The 15,722-nt window shown below is 43.0% G+C and overlaps 1 pseudogene; it reads right to left on the bottom strand.

Moving 5' to 3' along the window:
• Positions 1-1,083, bottom strand: part of LOC102833129 — a 31,637-nt pseudogene extending 30,554 nt beyond the window's left edge.
• Between the last annotated feature and the right edge of the window lie 14,639 nt (positions 1,084-15,722).

The following is a 15,722-nucleotide window of genomic DNA, read 5'->3' as shown; positions in this document are numbered from 1 at the left end:
TCACTTGAACACTGCCCAGTGTTCAGAAGAGTGCCAGGCATCAAATCAATAAATTATTCCTTCCCTCCATTTCCCTCAAACCTCAGGTCAGGTTTCAGTGACTTCCTCTCACATCCCTTCTAGGATTATTATTGATTTTTCTTGTTGCTTATCTTCATCTTTCATTAATTACACTTGACTTATATTACAAAGTGTGTGGTCAGGGGTAACATGACCAAGTGCTTAGCTAAAGAAAATAATTAACTTGTTATTCGGTAACACAAACAAAGGCCAACTAATTAATTCATTTATGGAATTCTGTTCTTTGTCCCTCAGGATTTTAGCAGGTCATGATTGCTTTCAATGTGGTCCTTGTCCCCTTAGTTTGATGTTTCTATCCGTGGCTAGCAACCCCCAAACTCACCTGGCTTACAAGCTCAGCCTCTTTTGTCCATCCAGCCTAATTGATACAGGATCATTGGCCTCAAAACGTTTTGTGTTGGCTTCAACTCAAAATTGTCACTTGGTAAAAGGTAGGATGGTCCAAAGTGCATGAGCATTGGCTGAGTCCAGAAAGTACAACTTAGCTATTTGTTACATTGATTCATGAACTGGCTCCAAGAAGCCAAACATAACTGGTCCACCAGGCAGCTGACTGGCTGGCAACAGGAGGCAATCCTTGCCTGGCTCAGGGCCACGGTCCTCTCGTGGCCTTTGGGGAGCATGTCATGGGGCCATTTTTACGTTCTGGCGGGCTGCCGGCTTGTCCCGCCGGGCTGGGTTCTCCACGCGGTGCAGGGACGTCTCCACCCGCTGACTCGAGGCCCGAACGTGGCGGGAGGACGTTTCTGTGTGCTGGGAGGAGGACTCCGCATGCTGGGAGGACACCTCCAGGACCCGAGGGAGCCGCTTCCCGGAGGGGGAAATGGAGGGTTCCTCAATGCGGCGCTGGGCGGTCTCCACCTGCCGGGAGGACGTTCGCACCTGCCGAGACGAGGTCTCCACGCGGTGGGACGATGTCTCCACGCGGACCTTCGAAGTCTCCTTCTAGCGGGTCGTCTCCACTTGGGGCGAAGAAGACTTTCCCTTAAGGGGTGAGGCCATTCTGGGGCTGTATCGAATGCCAATGAGGTCTCAATGTGACAAGGGTCGCCCTCAATCAAGCCTCTGGGTTACAACGCAGGGTCACTTGGTATCTTGGAATGTTTTGATTGCACCATAATATTTGATTGACAGCTTTGCTGGGTAGAGGATTCTTGGCCGGCAGTTTTTTTTCTTTCAGGGTTTTATATATGTTTCCCCATTGCTTTCTTGCCTGCATGGTTTCTGTTGAGAATCCTGAGCTTAGTCTGATTTGCTTGCCTTTGTATGTTATTCTTCTCTTTTCCCTAGCTGTCTTCAGGATTCTGTTCTTATTTTTGATTTTGGAGAGCTTGATTATTATATGTCTTGGTGTTTTTCCTTTAGGGTCTATCCTTCCTGGGATTTGTTGAGCTTCTTGGATGCTTATCTCTTCACTTTTCAGGATATTAGGGACATTTTGTACTAGAAGTTCTTCAATTATTTCCTCTGTGGACTTGTGTGATTCTTCCTGTACCAGAATGCTGATAATTCTAAGTTATTCCTCTTCATGTTGTCCAACATGAATCTTAGGGCTTCTTCCGATTTTTTAATCCTTTTTTCTGTTTGTTCATCTATCTTAGTGGTGTTGAGAGATTGATTTTTTAGCTCATTAGTTTTGGCTTCTGTCTCTTCCATTCTACTCCTTTGCCCTTTCAGTGTATTGTCCATTTTTGATATTCTATTATTAATCGTTTGGACCTCTTTCTGTAGGTTTTGAATTGTTTCCAATGCTGTATCTATCTTATTTGATTGTTCCTGTAGTGCTTTCCTGACTTCTTCCTTATTTTTCTCAACTCTATTGTAAAGTGTTTTGATACATATTATAATCATTTTTCTGAATTCCTTCTGACGCATCTCCATAGCCTGCCCATCTTCCAGTATGGAGTGTAGGTCTACTTCCAGCTCATTTGTCTCAGTCACTTTACCTTGTTTCTGGACATGTGCTGATATGGTCATCTGTTTCTGTTTTTTGGGCATATTCAGTTGTTATCTGTGGCCTTAATACTTAGATGGGTGTGTATTTTGGTATTTTTAAGCTTTCTGATTGCCTCTAGGTAGCTGTGATCAGGAGATGGGCTTCCCTTTTCACTCCTCTTCCTGAGAAATTTCAAGATGCCACTGTTGGTCATTATGATGTAACTCAGGATTTAATTATGAGCCTGTTTCATTTTTAATCTGCCTGTACTGCTCCACAACCCCCAGTCAGGCCTTTTTCCTAGTGATAAACAGCTCAGGGCCAGCTATGGTCGTTTTGCGCTGCCATTTGGTTTTAAGTGGACAGTGTCCCTTTAAATTTTGAGGAGATCTGAGTGCATGCATAATAGAATCTTCTGGGCGTGGGTTGTCTGTTCATTCAGGCACCCCCTCTAATCACCAGAATGGTGGTGTGCAGACAGTGAGAGGCCAATAAATAGATAAGAAGAAAAGAGGTCCACACCTTTATCTCCGTGGTTCTGTCCATGGCTGCTCTGATCCTTCCCTGGTTCAGTCTTGCCCAAGATGGCTGCTCCAGGAGCAGCTGAGCGCTTTGGATTAGAAAACACAGGATTTCTTGCTTCTGTTACAAATTCCACTGGCTGTAAGCCTTCCAATTTTCTAAATATTCCTTTATAAGTGATTCAGAGTTCTGGAACCATCCCCTGAGGTTGCTTGGTCTGGTATTCTGTGTTGTTGCCGATGGAGCTCCTCACTGCACTTCCACCCGATCCGCCATCTTATTTGTTCTCCCATTATTATTATCTATAATTAACTGGGAATTGATTTAAATGGATGTTCAACAATCTTCTTATAAAATAGGGGTAAGATCCATTTCAAAGTGTAAATGCACTGATGTTGTTAAGTGCCATCCAATTGATTCTAACTCATAGTGACCCTGGGGAGGGCTTCCCAGGAGTGGCTGATGAGTTTGAAACACCTACCTTGAGGCTGAAAGGAGCTCTGGTAGCATGGTGATTACAAATTGTGCTGAGAACCTTAAGGTCAGCAATTTGAAACTATCAGCTGTTCCACGGGAGAAAGATTTGAGGCTTTCTGCTCCCATAAAGATTTGTAGCCTCAGAAACTCTGCGCAGGGTCACTATGAGTCAGAACCAACTCCTCGGTACTTAACAACAACAACACCTTGAGGCTCACACCAACCTTGAGGTCTAGTGCTTATCCTACAGCACCATAATAAAATCTAAAGCACAAATGATTTTTTTGTTTGTGGATGGGTGTGGTCTGTGGAGTGTCCTCATTTTTCTTTCATCTTGAGGATATTTTCATGGATATGGAAATTGCTTCTGGATCCCAGAAAAACCAGTGTGTGTATGCAGCATAGTTATGGAAGTATAACTGATTTCCTCTCCTTTGACACAGTACCTTTCCTCCTTAACACTCACCAAACTTTCTGCTACGGAGTAAAGAAGTCTGCCAGCAATTGTGAAGTGAGCATTCGGCCCGGTGCACGATGCTTGGCATTTTTCCCGTTGTGCTCGCCAAGATATCCAAACCTGAGACTCAACTCGCAGCCCCACAGCTTTAACGATTCACTGACGGAAGCTTTTAGAAATGTGTGGTTTCTCTTTGTGCCAACCTGGTGTTTTTCCTCTGGTCCCCATTTTCTGCAGGTGGTCCGTTTAATTTAAGTCCAGCCACCGCCTTCTACTTTGATTTGGGGAAGTTACTTGTCTTCCCCGTGCATTCCAAATTCCAGAATCTTTTACGTTTCCTGTGTTCTCTCCTTCTCCCCTCATCTCCACCACCCCAAACTCTAGTGCATAAAGATTGCTTTTGAAGTCCTGCAGAATAAAAGATAGTTCCATGAACCTGAATAAAATCTGGCATCATTTATACCTGGGCAGCTATTTGACTTTGTGGCTGGAAATGGTTTGCTTCAACACCTGAGTTGTGTGGTTTTGGGGTGGGTTTTTTTGTTTTTTGTTTTTAAGTGACCTTATTTTAATGATTCGATTTTGATAAATTCTGAGTTCCTGCTGAAAGGAATATGCGAGACACCTCATTTTTCTAATGGGTGACAGGAGTTTATGAAGTCTGGGTTAGCCCAGTGAGGAGAAGTTAAAAGAGATTGTTAAGAATGAATGGGAGTTTCCTGTTGGGACAATCCCCAGTAGGGGTGAAGGCCAGGGCAGATCCATCACCCCAGTGATTAGGAGAGGAAGGCTCCCAGGAGGAGGTGACAGGAAATGCTTCAAGGCAGCAGTGATAGGTGGGAAGGCATGCATCCGGGAGGGCCTTCCAGGTGCTGAGAAAGCACTGGGGCAGGCTGGAACGAGCAGAAAAAGGAGGCTTTGAGCAGCGCGTCCAAGGAGGAGCTAATAAAGAAATAAATACTCAGGCAGAAGGAGAATACAAAGCAAGGCAGGGCCTTTGGCCTGGTGCAGGGCTTGGATGGGAATCCCTGCATCCAGTAACAGGTGTGCATACACATGAGAGTGCCCACGGGTGTCCACAGGCTTGTGTGGGTGTGCTGAGCCACGTCAGCCGCGTAGCGTCTGCGCCACAGCCTTCTTCCAGGAACAGTTTCAGTTACAGCTGAGTTAGACCTGACTCAAGAAAACCCCGTGCACAATGGAACAAAATGCTGCCCAATTCTGAGCCATCCCCAGGGGCAAATGTGGATCAGATCTTTGAGATGATTCAGGCTTTCATTGGGCGATTTTGGGAAATAGATTGACAAACATCTCTTAAGTGTTCATTTTATCTGGAAACTCTGCTAAAATCTGTTCCGCACTGTAGCAATACACAACTAACATGATGTGCCTTGGCCAAGAATTGAACCTAAGTATCCCCACGAAGCCACCACTGCCCCTTTCCCTAGCATATGCGCATTATTGCTGGGTGCATGTTGTTGTAGTTGTGTGCCGTGGAGTCAATCCTGACTCATAGAATCCCTGCATAGGGTTTCTGGGAGTGGCTGGTGGATTTGGACGGTCCACCTTATGGTTGCCAGTCCAGTGCTTATCCTGGTACGTGTAGAAGTTGTATAAGCTGAGGGCTTTATCTGTGGAGCCACTGATTCTGAACATGGAGAGAATCATCTTGTAAAGCTAGGGCCATCAGAATACAGCAGATGAACACAGAAGATTTATGAGTGGGCCATCAGAACACAGCAGATGCGTGTAAGGTGAGCACGCGAGAGTCCAAAAACAAAGAGTGAAGTGTGTTTATGGTTCTGTGCTGTGGGTGGGGGTAAGGGGAAAGAAACATGGGAGTATGCTGCGGTGGTTTCTCTAGGCTGGTGTCACCCTTCGAGGCAACTCACGGTGTCCCCTAGTCCCCGGTGACCTCCTCCCATATCTGACCATGCAGCATCCTCAGTAATGTTCATGACCAATTCTCATCACACAATAATACATGAAAAGTATAGCTGTAATTTGCTTAAATGCAATATTTCTTAGATTATATATGAATTGTTGTTGTTATTAAGAGCCCTCGAACCATTTCTGACCCATAGTGACCCTGTAGAGGATTTCCAAGGCTTTAAGGCTTTCTACTCCCGTAAAGATTTACACCCTCGGAAACCCTGTACAGGGTCGCTATGGGTCGGACCCGACTCGATGGCACTTAACAACAACAACAACAAGACTTCATGGGAGTAGAAAGAGTCATCTTTCTCCCATGGAGTGGCTGGTGAGCTTGAACCACCGACCTTGTGGTTCATAGTCTAGTGCTTATCATATGGAGCCACTGCACTCCCTATCTATGAATACTAATATCAATTGTTAGTTTAAAAATCTACAAAATTGTATAAAATCTTTCTACATCGAAATGCATTATTAGTGCCATTATTAGTAATTGAACCAGCCTTTTTAGATTTTTCCCTCTTCTTTTCCTTTAATTAACAATTCATTCTCAAAAAATATATTGATATACTTTTTATATAATCACAAATACTAATTGCTACAATATTGTAGCTTAAGCTTCAGAAATTTTGATAAATTCAGCAACAGTAAAAGACCTGCAACAACAAAAATAACAATATGTGCCTGTAGCAGGTGCACATGAACCCTCATGATTCAAACATCAAGTACTTGCTGTTAGTATTCAAATGGGTACTAAGAATTAAAAAGTAAATTAGCATAGTGTTTTACCCTTGTAGGAATATTGATAACATGTAAGCTGGCCTTATGAAAAATGTCTTTGTTGTTATAACTATTAAACCCACATTCTGATTCACTAAGACTGCAAATCTTTACAAGAGTAGATAACCATCTTCATCCTGTGGAGCTGCTGGTGGGTTTGAACCACTGACCTTGTGGCTTTCAGTCCAACACTTAACTCACTGCACTATCATTGCTCTTTGAATTAACTACAGGGAGGATAGTTTTATTAAAAGATAATCAATTTCTGCTGAAATGCTGCACAATCATTTTAAGGACATTCATTTTTGTGTCACCCTCTCTGACCCTGTTCCCTGGAGTTGTCCGCACCCCTGCCCCCTACTAGTGAGGCTACTGGGTTAGTGTTTAAGTCTGCACTAAGTTTAGGTTTCTTATTTGGTTTTGTCTTTAAAAATCTAAAATCCCATTGGCTACCCAAAATGGAGGGCTATAAAGACAAGAGGTCACTGGCTTACAAGCTTTCAAGAGGGAGCCTAGCAAGACCTGGGGACTCTTAGGCTCAGAGTCAGTGACATAGCCACAGAGGACTAGAGTGGAGAGTGAAGTGTCCAGCTGATAAGAAGAGAGGGCATATGCATAAGAACACCCACACTTGCAGATAATACCTACTTATCCTGGCTTCAGTGACTGGATGATCAGAGCTCAACCAGAAATAAAAAGAAGAGGGGAAAAAAAAAAGTATTCTCATACAATTTGATGAACTTGACCTACACCTATGGAAGCAGTAGCTCAAAAAAGGGAACAAGTCCTTACAGCAAGAATCATTCCTACCCCCTCCACACACAGAGTAGACAGGGATGGGCAACTTGGACATTGGCTACCCAAAATGGGGGTGAGGGGCTACAAAGGCAAGAAGAGACTGGCTTACAAGCTTTCAAGACGGAACCTAGATCCAGAGGGCCTGGAGGAAGGTAGAATCTCCAGTGAGTAGTATTCAATCTGACTAGGCGGGGCTGATGCAATGAAATGCAGATGGGTCTCTTGTGATACAATATTGAATAATTGTTATCAGGACTGATTTTGAGGGTTGGAAATGTAAAGGTAGACATTTTATAGCAAGGAGGGGAGTGATTAACTTTTCAGTCTAGGAGCGGAGGTCCCTAGGACCATCAAGGGAGAAGAGCAGAGAGCAGGACCCTACCCAGAGAAGCAATGATGCCTGAAATGGAGGCAGAGATGATGACGTGGAGTGATGGGGCAGCTGGAGACTTTAGATCTAGAGAGGGAGAGCGACTGTGTGCTGAAGACCTGGGGGGCACGGGGGAAGGATTGCATGGAGGGGATTGTAACCATGGCAATGAGAGACAATATACGAAAGAATGAATATAAAACTAATGTTCTCCCATTTAACTATCACATAGTTCACAATAAAACATTAAAAAAAAAAAAAAAAGAGAGAGCCTAGATCCAGAGGGCATGGAGGAAGGTAGAGTCTCCACTGAGTAGTACCCAATCTGCGTGTCTGGGACAGATGAGAGGAGGTGATGGTAAGACGCTTGTGGTACAATAGTGAATAATTGCTATCAAGACTTACTGTATGGGTTGGAAATGTAAAGGTAGACATTGTGCAGCAACAGGAGGGGAGTGGTTGACTTTACAGTCTAGGAGTGGAGGTCCCTGGAACCATCAAGGGAAAAGAGCAGAGAGCAGGACCCTACCCAGAGAAACAGTGACGCCAGAGGAAGAGAAGATGATGTGGAGAGATGGAGCGGCTAGGAACTCTGGACTCAGGGAGGGAGAGGGGCTGTGTGCTGACGACCAGGAAGCAGGCTTGCACAATATATCCTTTGGTTGGCTGATGATGCATGGAGGAGATTGTAATCATGGCAATGAAACAATATACGTTACGATGAACATAAAGCTAATGTTCTCCCATGTAAACTATCACATAATTCACAATCAAACTTTTTTTTTTAATCTAAAATTCCATTGCTGTTGAGCTGATTCTGACTTGTAACAAACCTATAGGACAGAGTAGGGCTGTCCTATAGAGTTTCCAAAACTTTAATCTTCCAGGGGCAGAATACCACATCTTCCTCACATGGAGTGGTTGGTGAGTTCAAATCCCAGGCCTTTCAGTTAGTAACCAAGCATTTACCCACTGCACCACCACAGATACTGCTTTGTTGTTAGTGCACCTAAATCATGGTTCAATATGTAAATATTCAGATAGAAATATTATTTATTTCTTGTGTGAGTTCAGAGCCATATAAAAGTAATAAAATCTTCCCATTTAGCCAGCTAGGCTTTAAAAATCATTCTTACACCTCAAATGGCCCCTTACACTACAAAGAGCTCTGACACTGATAAGACCCAGGGAAAAGTGACTTCACAATGGGGTTTTCAGGATTAAATTACATGTGAAGATCAAAGACCACAGCCTCCAATATGTGTTGCACCTTAAGGTAAAGAAAACAAGAATCCTCACCACTAGACCAATAAACAACATCAATACAAATGGAGAAAAGAATGAAGTTGCCAAAGGGCCATTGTGCTCAGAACAACCATCAACACTCATGGAATCAGCAGTCAAGAAATCAAACAAAGTATTGGTTTAGGCAAATCTGCTTCAGAAGACCTCTTTAAAGTGTTCAAGAGCAAAGATGTCAGCTTGAGGACTAAAGTGCTCTGGACCCAAGCCACAGAATTTTCAGTGCATGTGAAAGTTGGACAATGAATAAGGAAAAGTGTAGAACTGAGGCATTTGACTTATGGTGTTGGATAAAAATATTAAAAGTACCGTGGACTGCCAGAAGAACAAACATATCTGTGTTGGAAAGAAGTATAGCCAGAGTTGGAGGTGAGGATGGCAAAATTTCATCTCATACTTCAGAAGTGTTATCAGGAGGAAGCAGTCCCTGGAAAAGGACATCATGCTTGGTAAAGTGGAGGGTCAGTGAAAAAGAGGAAGTCCTCCAGTGACATACATCAGCACAGTGGCAGCAGCAATGGGCTCAAGCGTGATGATGATTGTCAAGATGGCGCAGGACCGGGAAGTGTTTTGTTCTGTTGGGCAAAGGGTCACCCTGAGTAAGAACTCACACAATGGCACCTAACAACAGCCAAAGCAAGGGTGCTAGTGGGGCCACTTCTCTAGACTTTGTTGTTGTTGTTAAGTGCCATTGAGTCTTTCTTCTCTGCCATCCTTGGCTCATGGAGCCCTAGTGTGGTGCCATAGGAAAAGAATCCTACCTCAAGGTCAGTTTGAACTGCAAGGTCAGTGGTTCAAACTCACCAGCTGCTCTTCAGAAACACTATACAGGGTCGCTATGAGTTGGAACTGAGTTGATGGCATACCACCACAAAACAAGAAGCTCCTTGGATCGGGCATAAGCACTTCTCCTGCGCTCTGATGGTATTCTATCTAAATCTCTATTACAGTTTTTATTTCCTTCTGCTGAACTTTAAACTCCCTGAGAGCGGGGCTCAGGTCTTACTCATTTTTTCTAATTTCTTTCACCAAATATAACCAAAACATCAGGAAGGAGAAACCCCCTTATTTAGAGCTGCCTCTATCTTGACCCATATTCTGAATAACTTTAGGCTCAATAAAGTATTGCTACTCTGGGTTTTAAACCTTTCCACAGTTCTTATCTTTCTCTATACTGCTCAAAGAAATAGAAAATACAGATGTATTCCTAAATTACATTTTAATCGATGTGACTTGAAAACACTGTGAACCCCTAGTAAGAAGGTTTGAGACAGAAGAATTGTGATGTGGCTCTGAGGATGCTGGAGTGAGGACCTACTCTTCCCATAGACTTGCAGTGGGAGGTACTTGCATTCCTCTTCTGGTCTGTCTTTGAGGCCATAGCTGGTGCTCCAATCTTGTGCTTTCTTTAGAATCTCTCCCCACCCCCACTTGTTGTCAAGTGGGTTTCAAGTCTTGGGGACTCCATTTATGTCAAAGTAAAAGTGTGCTCCCTACTACTTTCAATGACTGATTTTTCTTCTAAGCATATCTTTTGAGATGCTCATATACAGACTTGAACTTCCATCCTTTTGGTTAGCAGCCAGGTGGAATAAACATTTACACCACCCAGGGGCTACTACTCGAGAATTTCTTGTTGTTGTTAAGCACCACTGAGTCAGTTTCAACTTATAGTTACCAGTATAGTAGGATTTCTGAGTGGCTTGTGGGTTTGAACCACCGACCTTGTGGTTAGTAGTTCACTTCTTATCCTACAGAACTCCTTTCTCTAGTATGTTGTTGTTGTTGTTAAATGCTGCTGAACTGGTTCTTACTCACAGTGACCCTGTATAGGGTTTCTGAGGAGCAGCTGGTGGGTTTGAACTTCCGACCTTGTGATTCAAAGTCTAGTGCGGATCCTACAGCACCAGAGATTCTCAAAGTGTGTTCCACTGACCAGCAGTAGCATCATGACCTTGAAACTTGTTAGAAATGCTAATACTTGGTCTCCACACAAGACCCACAGAATCTGGAATTTTAGGCATGTTGCTGTTAAGTGCCATCAAGTTGATTCCGACCTGTAGTGACCCTGTATAGGGTTTCCAAGGAGCAGCTGGTCAGCTTGAACCACTAACCTTGCAGTTCAAATGACTTTGCAGTCTGATGCATTAGCCCACAGCGCCACACCAGGACTGATCCTCTAATAGCATTACGAATGGAACCAATTTGCCTGCATTGTGGTTTCTTCTTTGGTGGGAAAGCAGCAGGAACCTTGGCGTGGCACTGTATGATAAGCACTGGACTACTAACCACAAGGTCAGTGGTTCAAATCCACAGAGTCCTGGTGTAGCACTGTGGGTTAATGCGCTAGACTAGAGTTGGTTTGAAATGCAAGGTCGAGGGTTCAAGCTCACCAGCCACTCCCTGGAAGCCCTATAGAGGGTCACTATGGGTCAGAACTGATGCAACGGCACTTACCAACAACAACAACAACTAACCACAAGGTCAGCGGTTCAAACTCACCAGCCACTCCTTGTAAACCTATATAGGGTTGCTGTGAGTGACAACTAACTCAATGACATTTAACAACAACAACAACAACAAGAATGCTTTGTATCCTGTCTCTTTGCCAGCAGACTGTAAATGAACTAAGGCCACTTGGAATTCATCTCTATGCTACAAGGGATTTTCTTTGTCTGGATTTTGTCCTCAACTCTTAGATCCATAAATCCCGATGAAAATTTGGTAGACTAGAGAAATGGCAATGCAAACCTTAGATGTTGTTGTTGTTGTTCAGTGCCATCAAGTCGATTCCGACCCGTAGTGACCCTGTATAGGGTTTCCAAGGAGCAGCTGGTGAGCTCTAACTACCAACCTTGCAGTTCAAGCGACTTCGCTGTCTGAAGCATTAGCCCACAGCGCCACACCAGGACTCCTTAGATAAGCATGTACATTTGTCTCGTGCCACGGTCACACAAATACAACAAGTAGGTGACTTTGAAGTCCAGAAATTTGTTTTCTCACAGTTGTGGAGTTTAAAAGACCAAAACAGAGTCTTGGCCATCTTGAATCCTTTCTTGTCAGTACACATGGGCATTCCTTGGTATTCCTTGGCTTATAGATGACCATCACATGATACCTCTTTGCCCCTGTGTGTGTACATCTCTGCCGTTTTTTGTAACCCAGAAGTGATTAGTTTTACAACCTATCCTATGGTTTAATTAACATAACAAAGTAACCCCCATTTCCAAACAGGTTTAGGAGGCAGGACTTCAATACATATTTTGGGAGGGCATAATTTGATCTTTTAACATATTTTGTGTTGAAAAGCATTCATCCCTTCTTATTCCTTTCTGGTGAGCAGGACACTGAAACAATAAAGCAGATTTAACTGCAAAACCCACTTTCCTGAATGCCCACTGCTTTCCTGGTCCAGGCTCCTCATGAGCATGATTAAGTGTCCTGGAATGCTCATTCTCCACAATGTTGTCCATAGCTTGTCATGATCCACACGATCGAAAGCCTTTGTATAGTCAATAAAGCACAGGTAAACATCTTTTTGGTATTCTCTGCTTTCAGCCAAGATCCATCTGATGTCAGCAATGATATCCCTCATTCCACGTCCTCATCTGAATCCTGCTTGAACCTCCAGAAGTTCTCTGTTAATGTATGGTTGCAGTTGTATTTGAATTATCTTTCACAAAATTTTGCTTGCAGTAGATATTAATGATATTGCCTGATGATTTCCACATTCTATTGAGTCCTCTCTTTGAAATGGGTACAAATATGGGTCTCTTCTAGTCAGTTGGCCAGGTAAGTTGTCTTTCAAATTTCTTAGCATAGATGAGTGAGTGTCTCCAGTGTCGCTTAAGTGTGTTAAAATCTTTCTGTTTTTATTCCATAAATTCCCGGTGGCTGGTTCTTTGCCAATGCCTCCAGAGTACCTTGGGTTTCTTCCTTCAGTATCACTAACTCTTGATTATATGCTACCTCTTGAAATGATTGTACATTGACCATTTCTTTTTGGTACAGTGACTTTATATTTCTTCTACCTTCTTTTGATGCTTGCTGCATAATTCAATCTTTTGTCCATAGAATCTTCAATATTGCAAGTTGAAGCTTGAATTTTTTTTTTCAGTTCCCTCAGCTTGAAATATGCTAAGTGTGTTCTTCCCTTTTAGTTTTTTAACTCCAGGTCTTTGTATATTTTGTTATAATATTTGACTTTGTCTTCTCCAGTTGCCCTTTAAATTTTTCTTTTCAGCTCTCATACCTCCACATTTCTTATATTTGCTTTAGCTTCTCTAACCTGGAAAGCAAGTTTCAGAGTCTCTCTGACATCCATTGTGGTCTTTTCCTTCTTTCTGTCATCTTAATGACCTTTTGCTTTCTTCCTGTATGCTATTCTTGATGTCATCTCACAACTCTTCTGGTCTTTGGTTTTTAATGTTTAATGCATCAACTCTGTTCTTTAGATGATCTCTAAATTAAGATGTGATATGTTCCTGTTCACATTTTGGCTCTTATGGACTTGTTTTCATTTTCCTCAGCTTCAGCCTGAACTTACATATGAGCAATTGGTAGTCTGTTCCACAGTCTGCCCCTGGCTTTGTTTTGTCTGATGATATGGAGCTTTTCCATCATCTCTTTCCACAGATATACTCAATTTGATTGATGATAATTCCATCTAGTGAGGTCCATAGAAAAAATATAGAAAAATATATAGAAAAAATATAGAAAAAATACTTTCTATAACAGATATAAAAATATATGTATGATTATATAACAAATACATTTATTTGTTGTAGTTGTTGTCAAGTGCCATTGAGTCGGTTCCAACTCATATCGACCCAATATAGGGTTTCGGAGAAGCAGCTAGTAGATGTGAACTGTTGACTTTTAGTTCAAACAGACCTTGCTGCCCTGGGCTTATCCTATAGCGCCACACCAGAGAAATGGTTATCAAGGAAATGGCCCACAATTGTAGAGGTGGGAGAGTCACTAGTCCAGATCAGATGAACCAAGATTGTCAGGCAGGTTGGTAGGTCCTGTGGGAAGGCGGGTCCGGCAGGCAGACAGGCAGGCAGGCAGGTAATGCAGCAGGCCACTGGCTCAAGTCCAAAGAACCAGAGGTTGGAGGAGGAGTCAGATGCAAGACCCATACCCAGCAGACAGCAGGTAAGCTTTGCCTGAGCTTCCATTATGTTGGAAGCAGGTCACAACTCCGAGGAAACATCTTTTCAATTGCTTGTCGGCTTATAGCCAAGCATCGCAGAGTTAGCTACACTCTATTAGAGCTCATCATGAGGATAAACAGATCTCAGCTACCAAACCACTAAGAATCCTGTCAAGTTGACACAAAACCTTAATGATCACAGTTACTATGAGTTAGAACCCACTTGATGGCACAAACAACAACTGACAACAAAAATACGTGAACTACTCCAAGCTCACGGTCAGCAGTTCGAAACTACCAGCTGTGCCACGGGAGAAAGATGAGGCTTTCTGTTCCCATAAAGATTTACAGCCTCGGAAACCCTATGAGTGGTTGCTATGAGTCAGAACCGACTCCACAGCACACCACCACCATTGATCTATACAACCCAAATCAATTTCAAAAGCAATATGCTAAGTGAAAGAAGCCAAACTCTAATGGCTAGCTATTGTATTAATCCATATTTATGACATTCCAGAAAAGACAAAAGGAACTGAAATCAGATTATCGGTTGACAGGGGCCAGGAGCTTTGGGAGGGGTTGAATACAAAGCTGCAAGATAAGATTTCAAAGGCTGATGGGACTTTTCTGTATCATGATTGTGGCGGTGAGTACAAAACCATGCATTTGTCGGGACTCATGAAACTATATGTATAAAAGGGTAAATTTCCTATTTGTAAATTATTCCTTAATTCAAAACATATTAAATGGAGATAACTGTGAGTGACAACACTGAGCTGAATCTCTACAACATTAAAATGAGCTCAATTAGCCAATAAGTGCCAGAAGCTTGTGTTATTGTTGTTGTTGTTAGGTGCCATTGAGTTGGTACTGACTCATAGTGACCTTATGCACTGCAGAACGAAACACCGCCCGATCCTGGGCCAACCTCACAATTGTTGCCATGCTTGAGTCCATCGATGCTGCCACTTGGCCAATTCATCTCGTTGGGGTCTTCCTCTTTTTCTCTGACCCTCCGCCCTACCAAATATGATATTCTTCTCCAGCGACTGGTCCCTCCTGACAATAGGTCTGAAGTATGAGAGATGAAGTTGGGCCATCCTGGCTATATTTTGCAGAGCAAATCTTAAGAGAACTAAGGAGAAAAGGGCTTCAGAGGATGTAGGCAAGACACAAGCTGATGGAACTCCCCCCTCCTGCTTGTTGTTGCTCTTGTTGTTAAGTGCTGTGTAGTCAGTTTTAGTGTGGCACTGGTTGGCAAAGTCAGTTTGAACCACAAGGTCGTCGGTTCAAGTACACCCGCCTCTCCTTGGAAACCCTATACAGAGTCACTATGAGTTGGAACCGACTCGACGGCACTTAACAACAAGAAGTCAGTTTTGACTCATAGTAATTCTGATAGTGTTTCTGAGGCTGTAAATCTTTGTGGGAGCAGAAAGCCTCATCTCTTTCCCTTAGAGAGGCTAGTGGGCTCAAACCACTGAAATTACGGTTCACATTCCAGAACTTATCCTACAGAGCCATCGTGCTCTGCACTGTTTCTTAGGACAACCCTTTTGCAGTTCCCTTGAGCACACTCAAATACACCAACTCCTGACTCATCTGCATAGTTAGGCTCCAAACACCAGGTCATTATGGGTAAATCAGCATTATGGGAAAAAGGAAGACGACCCCATCAAGTCACAAAATGCATACATGCCAAACCACTGAGAAACATGGCTGAGCCAAGAGTAACCATCATGGCCAGGTTACATAGTCAGTGCCCAAAATAGCCACATATTAGACCTTTTACTATCGTCATAAATGTGAAATGGTGAATAACAACATACAAATATAACTTTGGGATGTTGCAGGTTTGGTTCCAGACCACAGCAAAAAAAAAAAAAAAAAATGCACCAAAGCAAGTCACAGG

This window comes from Chrysochloris asiatica, unplaced genomic scaffold (assembly GCF_000296735.1).
Source record: "Chrysochloris asiatica unplaced genomic scaffold, ChrAsi1.0 scaffold00054, whole genome shotgun sequence".
NCBI classification, from domain to species: Eukaryota; Metazoa; Chordata; class Mammalia; order Afrosoricida; family Chrysochloridae; genus Chrysochloris; species Chrysochloris asiatica.
Note: the sequence above shows the minus strand (reverse complement) of the source record. Positions and strands in the feature narration are given on the sequence as shown.